Raw genomic sequence first — 15,536 nt, 5'->3', positions numbered from 1 at the left:
ATTTATGAGCTTCCTAGGGTAGAACTACAATAAAAGCAAAGGGGCAAGATTTTGGGGTTGGGGTTTCACAAGGGGAATTCACCTAAGAACAGCCGACAACACAGCCTGCCTGGATGTTTACTTGGAAGTAATTTCCCCCGAGTTCAGTGAGCCTTCCTCCTATGTATGTGTGCACAGGACTGCAATCTTTAGGGCACATCTGCACCATAAATGTACATTGCTTTCAGAGCAGTTCAACTATCCCGGCTTTGCCCAAATTATCCTGGAAGCTGTAGTTTGGTGAGGGTGCTAAGAATTCTCTGTTACAAATCCCTGGCCACCCTTACCCCCTGCCAGAAATCTAATTTCCAGAATCTCTTGGGAGAAGGAATGACTTGGGAGAAGGAATCAACAATGCTAAGCAATTCTCTCTACCTGGGAAGCAGGACCATCATTTCGGTTGAACCATGTGGGCAACATTTGCCTTCTCCTTGTGATCATTCCTCAGGGGCATATCTTATTGCCACTAGTTATTACAAGAAAATGAGAAGGAAAAAAGCAATAATCACAAATGGTATTAAAATACACTGGTGGTAGCACATTTCCATGCAAACTCCTTTCAGTTTGCATGGAAAGCTACCATATGATGAAAACCAACTACAAAATGGGTGTTGTGCCACTCACAGGCCAAACAATGGGAAAGGAGCAACCGAAGGTGCTTCAAAACAGCATTTGTTGTAAGCCCAACACATTTCAGGGGTCGCAGAATCTTTTCCCCAGGGCACATTTTAGCAACATTTCTGACACATCAGAGTTGCTGCATTTTCTCCTATTTCTCCAGCAAAATGCTTGGAAATGAAAGATTGTATTTAAGTGGAGGGTGATCCTGGAACCTTCTGCATGCAAGCAGCAGCATAGCAACCCCTGCCCTGGGGTGGACCAAAATTGTTGAGTTTTTATTTAGGAAATCAAAGTTTTGAGCTTTTTTTTAAAGGGGAACTGTCAAAATTCTGCAGCTGCCAATTTCAGTGCCCCCTTGCAGTGCCCGAAATACCAAACAGTCATTGTGCCACTTTACAGACCCCTGAGATGCCCTACAGACCCACCCCCTGCCCTGCGCAGCCCCCACCGCTGCCTAGCTACGCTACTCCATGCAAGGCACATGCTCTGCCACTGAGCTGTGCCTCCTTCAGGCTGTAATGGACATTACTAAAGCTTGCAATGGCGCCCATAATGGGGAGAACATTGTCTGTCGGAGTCTGACATCACTGATCCACTGACTCAGTGAAAGATAATAAATATAGCTCCTTATATATCACAAAAGGGACAGATAATACATTATGTTCCCAATTTATGTAGACTATTGCTATAGGAAGGCCTGCTCATGGAGTTTTCTACTTCTCTGTCCCGTGGGAATTTCGCAGAGGGTCTCTGACATCCTTGATTTGGAACCGCAGGCATAAATGGGATATGCTGGGGAGCATGTATGTAAATACAGATTTGCCCCTGACTTTCAAATGCATATCCCCATCCTTAAACTTCTGGTTACTTTGCACAAGAACAGACACACCCAGGTGCTTGTAAAGTTTTCTGAGGGAAAGCAACCAAGACTAGTAAGGAAGAAGGTTTTCAAGTGAGCTAATTGTCACCGAGGATCAGGCAGAAGTACTATAAAACAAATAACTTTATTTAATCAAGCTTCTTTAACTCCTAACTCTCTCTGATCCACCCGCTCTCTTTCTGTATTTTCTGTACTGAATCACTTCCTGACATCTGTCCCCTTAACCTGTGCCTTCTCTCCATGTCACCAAGTTTCTCTCCCTGAATGCTGTCCTAGCCCTCTTAATTAGTTCCACATACATTTATACAGAAGGTGGGTTCGGGATAATGATCCATAGCAACAGAATTGCAATGTCCGCCTGCCACATCACTGTGCCATCTCTGCTCTTGGCCTTTTCACCAGGAACTCGAGTGTCTTCTTAATAGGTAGGACCATGCCTTCACCCACAAGGTTCTGCCAGTTGCTGTGACAGCAGAAGGCTGGAATGATAGCTGCATCTCATTTCCTTAATGCATGTTCCTTTCTCCTCTGTTGATTGCAATGACCTATGGCTAATGTATGCAATGCATTTTGATCGATTGCTTTGCAAACGCAGCCCATCCTTAATCCTTGGCCGATGACGAAGCAGGCAAAGAGAATCATGTCCTCTGGACAAGTGGCGCAGCTGGGGTGCAAAACTCCATGTAATTTCATTGCTTCTATTATTGTAAAATACCTTCACAAGAGGATCTGGGTGCATGTGTCCTGTGGGTATCCAGAAAGGCAGTCAGGGGCTTTACTGAGGCCTCTGACTGGTATAGTCTCTCAGTTTAGGTGGCAGATGGCCTGGAAAGTTGGAGGCAGACTGTATCTGATATGCTGCCTTCAGCCTTTCCAGGCAAAGTGATGCTCTAGATCAAGCAGGGTTGTCCACATGTGTGCTTCCTTCACCATCCCATTAATTGGTTTTGGGGGAAGGAGAAGGGTGTCCAGGAAACCCCCATTTTAGGTGCGACCAATATGTGTGCGATCGTACACGCACACACAGTGTCGAACCTGGAAGTGACCCGGAAACATAATAAAATGCATCACTAAAGGGCGGGGTGGGGACAGGGGCAGAGTGTGGTGTTTCAATTGCACACAATTTTATGTAAGCATGCAATGACCCAGAATGCAACCTCCACACAAATCGGGGGTTGCCTATATCTAATGCCTTGTTTCTTTTGTCAACACTACTTCCTTGCTTGACACAGCTGTCATGTTGCAGACAGGCAGAATGCTGGGAATTAATATCCCTAATTGTCTATATATTGCATTTATTTATTTAAGTATACAATTTCTGAACCAGTCTTGCACTTCTGAGGGATGGGAGGCTTCTTTGTTCCAGCTTTCCAGATGAGACACAACACAAGTAGACTGGTGTGTGCCTTACCTTCAGAGCACAGCAACAGATTTCACGTCACGTCTTGCCCTATGGTTTTATGGCCTTGGGATAGTCATGTTTGTAGCCCAGGAGTTTGCCTTGCCCAGTGATCTGCATTGCTCCATGACATGAAGCTGCTTTTTCTCACCTTATCATCTCCCTCTGTCGGTCCAGCCTGGCTTGTTGTTAGTTTGCCCTGTGGGCTTGTTCCAAGAAGGCAGGAACCAAGAGAGAACAACACAAGGTCTCAGGAACAGCCTGTCTTCTGCTGATGCTGGGACAAGCTGATCCTGTGAGGGTGCCATCAAAGCTGCATCTTAACTCAAAGACTCCACCCAGCAGATAAGGGCTGAAGCCTCTTGGCAACAGAGTTATATGTCATTCTCTGGCAGCAGTTAATACCCTTAGGAAATGACATCTGTCAAAGAGGTAACATGGAAGTTAAAGAACTGCCTCTGTCACCTAACCTGTGACAGGGATTTGACGGAAGAATACTGTGTGTGTGTGTGTGTGTGTGTGTGTGTGTGTGTGTGTGTAGTAACAGAATTCTGCCACATGTTAGTGTCATCAAAAATGAAACCCAGCATGGGGTGTATGTCCATAGGAGCAACCTTAATGGCTGGGACCACCAAAAAGAAAACTTTGACTTCACCCTAATGGTGAGAAGAATTTACTTTCTTCTATATAAGGGAATGGTTGTCATACACATCTGTGGAGTAGAAATTAATGCAAACTCTGGGTATGAGACCCAGCCAGAGAGAGAGAGAGAGAGAGAGAATAGAAAATCTCTTCTTCCTCACAGACCCTGGTTGCCACAATAATAGCAATTTTGCTATTAACTAAGAGGTAGTAAAAGGAGTGAGGCTCTTTAACCTTGCCAGCTCCTGCTTTGTTTTGCTTCTATTTACTGTGAGCATGACAGCAGGTATTCTGAAACTGAATTAAAATCTTCAGCCCATGGAGTTAACTCTTCTTTTTGACAGTTTGGGAATGTGCTTATTTCTCTCACTGGTGGGAACCAGTCCTACAGTGCTTTTATTTTTATGCACAGATTATCATTTTTGTCCGTCCCCCCCCCCACTTCCTCTTCCAGGAGCTCAGGATGTGCATAGCCCCCACTTTTTTCTCACAACAACCCTTTGAGGCGGGTTAGGCTAGCAGAGGCTCGGCACGGATTTGAGCCTGAATTTCCATGGTCTAAGTAAAACAATCAAGCTGCTGCACCACACACCTATTTTATGTCAACACACCCATTTTGTGCAGTGCTGGGTCTGCTTTCCCTTAACTCTGCACACAGCAGCCCTCCCCCCTCCAGCATTTTCCATTTCCCCCCTTGTCATTTTAGCACTTTTGGGATTTGCTCAAGGGAAGCACTTCATCTGTATTCAGCCAAGTTGATATTTATTCTGCAGGCATTTGTATTTTATTTTTTATTTTTCAGAGCCATCTACCCTGACATTTATTTTACAGCCTGGACCCGAAGATATATCCCTTCCAAAAGCAAGATTCACGTCATGCTAATTTCCTGCAGCAGAAAGATACCAAGCGTAAACAAATGCTTCCTTCCTCCTCAAACGAAAGCGGCCCAACCACTCACTCCTTAGACATGCCATTCGCACAAAGGTCTTGATATTAATTGCATGGCCTTTCAGAGGACAGAACTTACTGAACCTCTCCCAGTCCCAGGCAGGGCCTTTTACACTCTGACAGCTAACAAGCCACAGGCACTAAGACGGGGCTTTCCCCTCTTCTGTTGATGGCAACAAATTCTGCTGAGCTGGAAAGATGCTCGTGGATAGACCATCCAATAAACAGATGGGGCATTTGGCCCAGGCGCAATGCCATGTATGTTTTCACCATGAACCAGCAGCTTTATGTAGGTTTGTATATATGTAGTATGTATTTGGAACCATCAATGTGTGTATTGGTTTACAAAATAACAGTTCCCTGCCCCAAGGAGATCACCTTCTAAGATTCATAAAAACAGTTCCCTTCCACAGGAACAGGAGGAGGAGCTGACCACTGGAGCAGTGCCATGGTCAGCTCTAACCTTCACCTCTGTGATTTTTGGACATGGGGGGAGCCCTTCCCCCCAAAATACAAGGCCCCTCCAAAAGGGCTTGCCTCCCTGGAGCTGACACACCTGCGCTCTATTGAGTCTCCTCATTTTAGCCCCTGCCCAAAAGGTTTTCTGGACTTGGGTTCCCCCAAGCCAGATTCCTCTTGTGCTGTTTTGGCTACATAAGGACTGGATCTTGGATAATGGTTTTTCTGCTAATATGCAGGACAGAAGCCTTTGGAATCAGCATATTCAAAAACCACAGTATGTTGGAATAAAACATTTTACAAAACCTGTTTTGGTTTTTTCCTGTGAGACAGGAAAATGAGACCCCAACCTGCTTTTACTCCAGCAGGTCATTTTTAATGGCCGAACTTCTGTAGCTCCCCAAAAGCATAAAGAACATTAATTAGTTCTGAGCTGTGGAAACAGAAGGAGAGGGACAAGTGCTAAGAACTGATATTATATCATTATCCTCAGAGTCACCTGGCTCTGCCTGCATTGTAATTAGCATGAGCAAAACTTCAGACTTCAATTAGCAGGGCAATTTGTCCTCTGCTATCCTTTGTATGGAGAATTTTATGTTGCACGCAGCAATCCAGTGTCAGTCTGCTGCAGAATTTGGAACCCTGTGGCTCTGAAGCAATCATTCTTTTCCATAAATGCACAATTAATGTTCTAAATTTCCAGGGCTTTATTGCAATTTAAAATCTTCGTCTTACTGGCAGCCGCGCCTGAACTACTTGTGGCTTTATGTCTTTAAAGGAGCATGCTTAGACAGGCTGCTTTTATTTTTGAGAAAAAAGATGCTTTGGAAAGAACCGGTCCAGAACTTGTTCCCAACAAGGATTGGGAATCTAGCCAGTTTTCTGCTGCAAATCCTTCTCTCCTTGTTGTTTTTTTACCCCCCAAAGTGCTGCTTATGGTGAAAACAGGATCCATGGGAACAAAACGAAGGCAGGTGGGGGGGCAAATGTCAGCAGAAACCTGGCATGGGGTTCAGCACATGCTGCTTCTTCAAAATAAAAGCAGCCAGGTTAAAGACCCTTGGCTTGTTGGGATCTCTTCCAACTCTGCAGTTCTATGAGTCTATGTTCTGTTTATCTGGCAGCTAGGACCTGGGAGACCCGGGTTCAAACCCTCCCTCAGCCATGAAGCTCACTGGGTGGCTTTTGACCAATCACTGTCTCTCAGCCTAATTTACAACCCTCAGCCTCACCTTGCAGGGCTGTTGTGGAGATAAAATGGGGAGGGGGGAACCATGTATGCCACCTTGAGCTCCTTGGAGGAAAAGTGGGACATAAATGTAATTACACATTTTGTTGTTGTTGTCTAGTCGTTTAGTCGTGTCCGCCTCTTCGTGTCCCCATGGACCAGAGCACGCCAGGCACTCCTGTCTTCCACTGCCTCCCGCAGTTTGGTCAAATTCATGCTGGTAGCTTCGAGAACACTGTCCCACCATCTCGTCCTCTGTCGCCCCCTTCTCCTTGTGCCCTCCATCTTTCCCAACATCAGGGTCTTTTCCAGGGAGTCTTCTCTTCTCATGAGGTGGCCAAAGTCTTGGAGCCTCAGCTTCAGGATCTGTCCTTCCAGTGAGCACTCAAGGCTGGTTTCCTTCAGAATGGATCGGTTTGATCTTCTTGTAGTCCATGGGACTCTCAGGAGTCTCCTCCAGCACTATAATTCAAAAGCATCAATTCTTCGGCGATCAGCCTTCTTTATGGTCCAGCTCTCACTTCCATACATCACTACTGGGAAAACCATAGCTTGAACTATACGGACCTTTGTTGGCAAGGTGATGTCTCTGCTTTTTAAGATGCTGTCTAAGTTTGTCATTGCTTTTCTCCCAAGAAGCAGGCATCTTTTAATTTTGTGACTGCTGTCACCATCTGCAGCGATCATGGAGCCCAAGAAAATAAAATCTCTCACTGCCTCCATTTCTTCCCCTTCTATTTGCCAGGAGGTGATGGGACCAGTGGCCTAAATAAGATGAAGGGTGCTATGGCAGATGCATTGATGCGCAGCAGCCTAGACCAGGGGCTCATCCACACATCTGCTTGTCTGATGCTTAGAAAGCATGGGTCTGAGAGGTTTTCCGCTCACTCCACACTTTCTAGGAGCAGGTCTTAGCGGAAAATGTCATGATACCAGCCCAGAAAGCTACAGTATATACTTTTTTCAATCACAGATACAGTATGACAGGAATATAGCTTCTGACCCATTCACAGTTGTACAAAGATCTGTTTCTCTCTCTCTCTGAAAAATTAATAGAGCTGGTTATGACACTGTGGTTATAAGTGCTGAACTGTGATCTGGGAAATCTCCCAGGACAAATATCAGCTTAGGCATGAACTCTCTGGATGGCCTTAGGCAAGCTTCTCATTGTTTCTAACCCTCACCCCCATCTGCAGTATATATGGGATCATAATAGTGGCTACATGGCTGCAGCAAGAATTACTGTGAGGTGCAGTGCTTTCAGCTTGTAGCAGGAAAAGCACTGTATTAGTGTCCTTGCATATTTCTCACAGTATTTCTGAATTGCCTTTCCCAGTCTGTGGTGCCAGTGGCAATGGCCATAATAGAGCAAAACAGTCAAAATCCCCCTTATAGCACCCACTGAGTGATGAAATGCAATGAAGCGTAGGGTCCTTTACCTTTGCAGGAGGTGGAGTTTTGGTAGATGCAGACTGTCATGTCATGGGGGTGAGAAAACTACACCGGCGCAATTTGTCTCTTTAACCTCCCTTGCCTGTAGTCACTCCAAGCATTTATAGAGCGTATCATTCTTATTTCTGGCATAGGTTGTGTTTCTCACTGTTCATCTTAAAGGACTGTTAAATGTTTACAGTGAAGTAAAATGTACGGCTCAGTATATGCAGCGCATGTATATGCTTCATTCGCGCCAATAAACTTTTTGCAGGCTTCAGAGCAAGGTCATTGCTTTTGCAAGATGAAGAGTGGTGGTTAAATTAGGTGTGTACACATTTATGCATGCAATGAACCAACTTGAGATAACTGTTTAATCCCCTAACAGACATTCTGTAGTCTATAGATCATGGTTTGCAGGTTACACATCAAACATTTTATAACATACCCGCTTTATTTGGCTATTTGTGTTTTGTGGGACTCGGCGCAGCTGCAAAGATTTGCAAAAAAGATGCCATATAATTCTTGCAACCACCAATCTATCTAAGATAGGTACTCTAGGAAGTCTAATTGCAAGAAGTGCATTTACTGAGTCCTCAGATCCACCTCCCAGCCCAAATGCATGCCGGCTGGGACTGATGTGCTGAGGGTGGTGACTTTGAGGTAAGAAAAAGCTCAGTTGTTGATTTTCTGTCTGTTGCACAACTGTTAAATCCAAAGGAATAGTGATTACAAAGGTTGGGGGTTTGACTCACAGCTGGTTTTAGCCTCCCTCTTGGAGTCTCCAGAGAAAGGAATTAAATCTCAACATGCAGAGCGAGAAGCGCCAGAGCCCATCCCAAGCCTTCCCTCTGCATTCTAACTGTCCAGTGACGCATTTTCTCCATTCTCACTCCTCTTCTAGAGCGACTGAGGCACATGCAGGGGTTTATGGGCTGATATGGGTGTGTAAGAGGAAAATAATTGTTATGTATTGAAGTTCTCATCCTGGGCCAGCAGGGGAATACTGTAGATAGTTATGCAAATGAAGGGTCGAAAGTGACGTTCAGTGATTGGATAGTTTTAGAAAGTTGCTACATTAACTGTTGTACTGGAGCTCTATACAAGCAGGCTGACTGAGCCCTTCAGTTCAATTCTGTTCTGCCTCTGAATAAACAAGAGCTGTTTGAAGAATCGCTGTGTCGTCTGATATGTTCGCGCACAACTTAACAATAATCATGCACTGGAGATCAGTCACTGAGAATTTTGAAATCTCTTTACAACACACACGCTTACCAGGTGGTGCCCCCTTCACAGCCCCTGCTGCCACGCTCTGCATCTGAGCTCCTTCCAGACGCCTCCATCTGAGTTGCAAAGCCTCTAGGACCATAAGGAAAAGCAGCAGCCAGTTGCAGAGGCACTTACAAACAAGGTTTCATCAGGTTCAGCAAGGCAGAGTCTTATCAGCGCTTTGGACAGAGCAGCTTGTAAGGTTCAGCATGAAGCATTTCCCTCAACCAAAGCAGAGCTGTCTCTGCAGAGGTCAGTGGTCTTCTGCTGTAGCACCCTGCTTGTGGTTAAAGCTTAGCTGGAATGAAATATTCAACGCAGCAATAGAGAAATTAAAATAATAATTTATTTGTCAGACAAATAAATGAGAGGCACAGTGGTATATGGTTACCAAGCTCTGGCCTGCCCTCCTGCCATTATGGCCAGCACTTATATTTCCTCAATCCAGCCCCCTTGCTCCTCCTTTGGCTGCCTCTGTCCAATCAGCCTGGTTGAAATTCCTATTGGCTGTTTGCTAGAACCAATCATAAAAGATACACCCATTTCCTATTACCTTTTATGGGAGACTGAGAGCTATATTTTCTTCTATTTATAAATGGCAAATAAGTAGTCATATATCTTACATTTACCTCGACCAGGCACCTTACTTACCAGATAACCTTTGGCCCCTCTTGCCCTATTCCCTGCAAAACAGATGGCTAATGGTTCTAATTTTATCTTAAACAGAGATCTTGGGTTTACTTCCTCACACACCATCTATGAAAGATCTCCTTCTTTGGAGGTCTTTAAGCAAAGGCTCGACAACCATATGTCAGGAGTGCTCTGATGGTGTTTCCTGCTCGGCAGGGGTTTGGACTCGATGGCCCTTGTGGTCTCTTCCAACTTTATGATTCTATGATTCTATGAAATAAGAATCTAACATTTCTTACTTTCTAAATCCTTTGCATAATTACATTTAAGCCAATATATTTCATAACATATATAGTTTTTTAGAAGAAAGGGAACTTAGTAAAAGCTAAGCTAAATTCTAAGTTTTCTAAAGATTCAAAGCAGTTTCAGAGAGCTGCTTTGCCTAGTCTAGCTGCTGTTTCTATTTGCCCTTTTAACCTTATGAAAATGTGGCTCAAGTCTCTAATGGGAGGCACAATAATTCTTACTATTTACCAACTCTTAATTGTTTTGCAACTTGATTATTCTGTAATTTGTATGGTCAGTGTGACCTTTTGCTCCTAGCCTGTAATTTCCTTTTACAACCCTGAGGCACTGCTATAGATCGGGGGGCCCTTGATCAAGAAGATAAACAGCTGCCAGAGTATGGTTTCTGCCTGGCATGAGAGATACAAACATTTACAAATATTTTTTTTAAGCTCATTTTAAAATACAAATCTTGATCAGATGCCTCACTGCAGCCTTATGATGCCTTGTGATTAAATCTGCCTGCTTCTGGGGATCTAGCCATTATTTTTAAAGGCCATTGTCTGACATTGCAGCCATTGGCTCCTATGGCATGGGGGCAATGGGGACTGTACTGGGAAGATGTCCTCCAAATCCAAGGAACATATCAGAGCAACCTCCTCTGGCCTGGAGGAAGAGTCGCTCCTCAAAACATGACTACTGAGTGATCCTCTGGGCATAAGGGGACTTCAGGCCAGAGGGCATGCTGGGTCTGAGAGTCGATCTTGCACAGGGCTGGGCTAAATTTACACTGGCTCTATGGTACAAACCCTGGGACCTGGCAAGCAAAGCCACCAGTGGCCTAGCCCTTCAAGTAATTGCTTTGTGTGCCCACTGGGCCTATTTGCCATTGAACAGGATTGCTAAGTAAATGTGTTTCCTGAAACCAGGCATCCATCTCCGAGATGCTCAAATGATGGCTGGTACGCTTCTATTGATTAAGTCATAAAGCTGCAGCTTTCTGAAGAAACATCAATTTCAAACAATTCCAAACACCTCCTGTGTCTCTTGGGAAGCCAAAATGCTGAGTTGCATTCTGGTGTCTCAAAATAGAGCTCGCCCATGCTGTGTCAAGAACAAGATTGTTACCTCCCCAGTGCCTATTAGTTATTTCTTTTTATTATTATTATGTTGCATAATTCTCAACTCTGGGTGATTTACTAACCTTCGTAATTAGAAGTAGTGCAGTGATTGGAATATCTTAACTTACGGTGCAGTGCTCCTTGTAAGAAATGTAGTTGTAATGAGACTACTCAGCAGGCGCATAGTGCTTGCACATGAATTTCAAAACGTCTATAGCCAAGTGTATAGTTACCAGTAGAGGAAAATCTCAGGTCCTGAGGCTGAATGTGGCCCCTCTCCTATCTCATCTTCAGGACTCTCCTTGGGCCACAACCAGAGGTGGGACGGGCCATTTTGCCACCTGAGGCAAAATGAGAAGGTGTTGCTCCCCTGTCGTCCTCATCAAAGCCTTGCTTGCCAGGATTGTGTGATGGCTTCCGGTGGAATCTCATAGAACTCTCACGAGATCTCACTGGATGAAGCAGTTGCAGCCATGTGACCCCAGCAGCAGCTAGGCCTGGCAGGATGCCCCTGAGAGCACTGCCTTGTGGATTCTGCCACCCAAAGCAGGTACTTCAGCCTGTCTCATGGGTGAGCCGGCCCTTTTGCCTCTGGCCCCACCCACCACTAACATGTGGCTCCTGGAATGTATCCAGCAAGGGAATTCAGCCTTCTGGCCGACACCCATGCAAGCTGGTCAGCATGTTAGCGCCATGGTTTTCACACTGTGTCTTTGGTCGTCCTGGGGTTGCTTGAAAGCTTCTTCAAGCAGAAGGTCAGTGCTGATAGGTAAGGTTCCTGAACAAAGTGACAGCTACTACCATATGAAGGTACAATAGATGAAGGCAGAGGAGGCCTCTGAGAGAGATGAGTAGATGAACAGAGTTTGGGATATCGCCCTCTTCTAAGTTGAACCATGATCAGCTTGACAAATTCTGGTTCTCATTTATTAGGTATATAAACAGGAATAGTGAAAGATATCACACGCAGGTGTTGCAGGCTGCTTTGTGGCAAGGCTACGTGGTTAATGGGTAATTAGTGAGAATATATTCTTATAACCGAGACCCGTATCTGGTTAAAGTTCATAAGATCTGTAAGGAATGTATGTGATAATTGCTGCAGCTCTACTCGACATACTAAGAATAGTCTATGTGCATTTATTTGTAGTGGTTTATCTGCTTGAAAACATTCACTTGAAAACATTAAAAATAACTTTTTTTAAAAAAAGGCAAATGGAATGGGATTGTAAGGGTGAAGGCAAACTCTAGGTATGGTAGAAGCGGTTTGAACTTGTGATGGAGGTTAATCAGAACTTGAGGGAGTTCAGAATATGTACAAATGCCTCCGCTTCAGAATTTCCCACTCCATCATGAGTCAAACCCAGGTCCTGCTATAGTTTATGGCAGCTGCTAGTTCTATTTCTGTGTGCAGAAATAGAATGTGCAGGTAGCAGAGAATATTCAGGCCTCATTCTAGGCAATGTGTCCTTCACAAGGTGGGGGAACTGGTCTGGCTCCCTCACCCTGCAAGGAACGTAAAGTCTGAAGATGAGCCTTCACCACACACTGTGCATAATTTTTGAGGCAATAAATGTTACACAAATTGTCACTAGTGCAATTTCTTGCCCTGCACAGAAGGTGACAGGCTTGTGTTGTATGTAGGCATGGGGGGGGGTGTTTCAATTCAGTTCACATTCCAAGACAAACCTATCCAAGTCACACTTTCTGAAACAATATGGGAACACAGCAATCCTTCAAAAATCTCACTTCTCAGGTTTTCCACTGCAGTTCTCTAATCAAGCAGTGTGTACAAAAATGCATGTATTAGCAAAAATAACATACAAAAATGTAGTATATTAGGGGGAAGTGCTTTGCAAAAATGTGATTAGGCAAAATTGCCTACAAATGTGAATATATTAGGAGAAATTTGTACTAAAATGCTGATGAATTTTCATGAGGAGCTTTTTAAAAAAGCAATTACAAACTCACGTGGAAATGTAGGAGAGAGAGAAAAGAAGAAACAATCTCTAACCATCTAAAACATGTTTTTAAAGAATCACTCCTGAAAAAAAAAATCACAGATATTTATGTGCATCCCTAATAAAACAGGTGGAACTGTGACCTCTATCATGAAGGAATTATAAGGACAATAACAAATTAGCATTTTGTAAATTTAACGAGTTAACAATCATAATTAAAATGTGCTGCTAAGTTAGTATTTCTGGCAGGTATGACAATGCAAATACACTGGGGGGGGGGAGCTATGTGCTTTAAGTGTGCGGTGGGAATGTGGCCCACGGCTGGCCCACCCATGAGGGAAGGAGAGGTGACTGCTTTGGGTGGCAGGATCCCAGTGCAGATCTTTATTCCCCTGTGGTTCCTGCAGCAGATATTAACTCACTCCATCTTTTCCGGCAGGGAAGGGGGTGCCATTTCTTGGTTCCTCTAAGGTGCCAATATGTCTTGGGTCAGCCAGCCTACATATGACCTGTGATAGAGGTCACAGCTACTACAATTCTCTATTAAAAGCACATTCCCTCCTCACATACTGAACTCTCTTTCCTGCTCACCTAAAACTACCTATGCAGCACACACTCACACACAACTCAGCAGTGATATTGTAATGACTAAAAGACCATCTTTTCACCTCAATGCCTGCTAATGATCATATAATTTTTCTAAATCTCCAGGATATTTTGGTAGTGGTGGAGTGTGCAGGGAAAGCTTTGAATATCTGATTTGGAAGACTGGTGTTGTTTTACATCCCATGGTCTGTCTGTGATGCTTTCTGGTTCCCCCATCCTCAGTTTGCATATGTTTAAATAAATAGGTATTTACAAAAGGCATCAATGGTTTTGCGTAGCCCCCTGCCCATTAGTGCTTCTCACTGTTTGCTTTTTGTCATAAAGCAACATAGACAAACATGAGCCACGCTGAACAAAACTAAGCTAACAGGAGTGACACATGATGCAGCCCATAGACTGAATAGACTAAGCTCACAGGCTTAGCATGAAACTTTGCATCTCCAGTCATAAACAAATCAATTTCTTTCTTGCTTACTTATTTGCTTACTTTTAAAAGAAACCACTAATGATTCTTAGAAGCTGTGTTCTCAATGCCTTATATAAGAGCCATCAGTGAAGACAGGAAGCATGAAAGAGTTGGAGAGAGATCTACTCTGCTAAACCCTATGATGTTATTGATTATTTTATAGTTATGAAGAATGCTGCTTTGTTCCCAGATCCAACACCTACACTGAATAAAAATGCAAAAGGTTGTGCTGCAAGCAGAGATTATCTGGAGAGTCATGCTATCCCTTTCCCATTACCCCCCTTCAATATATCAGTCCATCCTTAGTTATTAGAGAGCTTTTTAATGTGCTAGGTATCTGTTCTGCATTGTTTCGTTAGTAATGCTTTATGGCAGAATGATTCACTCCCAGTGCCATCCTCATTGACACTTTTGATGTAAAACTGAAATGGTGTGTCACATTAACATGCAGCACCTCTTTACAAGGAGAGGTCAAGGGACAGGGCAACATTACGTCTAGAAAGGATCAGGTTTCTGTTTTTGCAAGAAACTCTGATTGTGTGTGACCCACGTCACACACTTCTGCATGACTAGCAGGACTAAGCAATAAGTTTTATTCAAAATTTGCAGCTTCAGTTTATATACGTTCTGTTTTCAATCCTTCCATGAGGGGAATAGGAGTTTAAGGTTCCAACTGCACATGACTATGATTTAATTTTCACATTTTAAAAAATGCAAATAGTACCGACATGCAGAGTGGGATGGGGTTGTACTTATTGTAACAGGTGTATAACCTGTTCCTCCCCTCCCCTCCCCCTTCTTCTGAGGCTGCTATTGGCATTGAGAGGAAATACCCTATCTGCACTAATCAAAGATTCTCTCTCAATGCCAATAGCAGCTATGGATGAGCAACGTTCATCAGGATTGCAGAAGGGGAGGGGAGGGTTAAACTCCTCCTCCAGAACTGCTGTGATTCCATAATTACTAGGCCCTACTCCCAGCTGATGCTGTTTGCTGACAGGCTAAAGGCAATGACACATTTACTGTCATATGTACTTTGGCCCTGAGCCTGGCTCAAAAGACATGATGAAAGTGAGCCAGCATATACATTAGTATTTACTCCCACTTGCACCACTGGGTCTGAAGTTGAACACACATGGTGTTAGCCAGAGTCCCTATCAGGGGTCAGCAAACTTTTTCAGCAGGGGGCTGGTCCACTGTCCCTTAGACCTTGTGGAGGGCCAGACTATATTTTGGAGGGGAAATGAACGAATTCCTATGCCCCACAAATAACCCAGAGATGCATTTTAAATAAAAGCACACATTCTACTCGTGTAAAAACATGCTGATTCCCGGACCATCTGTGGGCCAGATTTAGAAGGCGATTGAGCCAGATCTGGCCCCCAGGCCTTAGTTTACCTATGCATGGTCCATATCTATCCTGTAGTTCCTTGAGAAAGGCTGTTGATTGATGCACTTTCCTTCAAACCAGCTTCCATCCAACTCAAAATGGTAAGCTGGACAAATTTGCATTCCCTTTTAGATAATTATGACTTCATTAGTTACTCCTTGCTT

The 15,536-nt window shown here is 44.0% G+C and overlaps 1 protein-coding gene across 2 annotated transcripts in view; it reads left to right on the top strand.

Moving 5' to 3' along the window:
- TNR (tenascin R) overlaps positions 1–15,536 on the top strand; it is a 376,963-nt gene that overhangs the window by 175,019 nt on the left and 186,408 nt on the right. The gene's annotated exons all lie outside the window — the stretch shown is intronic.

The sequence above is a fragment of the Podarcis raffonei genome, chromosome 6 (genome assembly GCF_027172205.1).
Source record: "Podarcis raffonei isolate rPodRaf1 chromosome 6, rPodRaf1.pri, whole genome shotgun sequence".
Classification (NCBI taxonomy): domain Eukaryota; kingdom Metazoa; phylum Chordata; class Lepidosauria; order Squamata; family Lacertidae; genus Podarcis; species Podarcis raffonei.
This window is presented reverse-complemented; position numbering and strand designations above follow the sequence as displayed.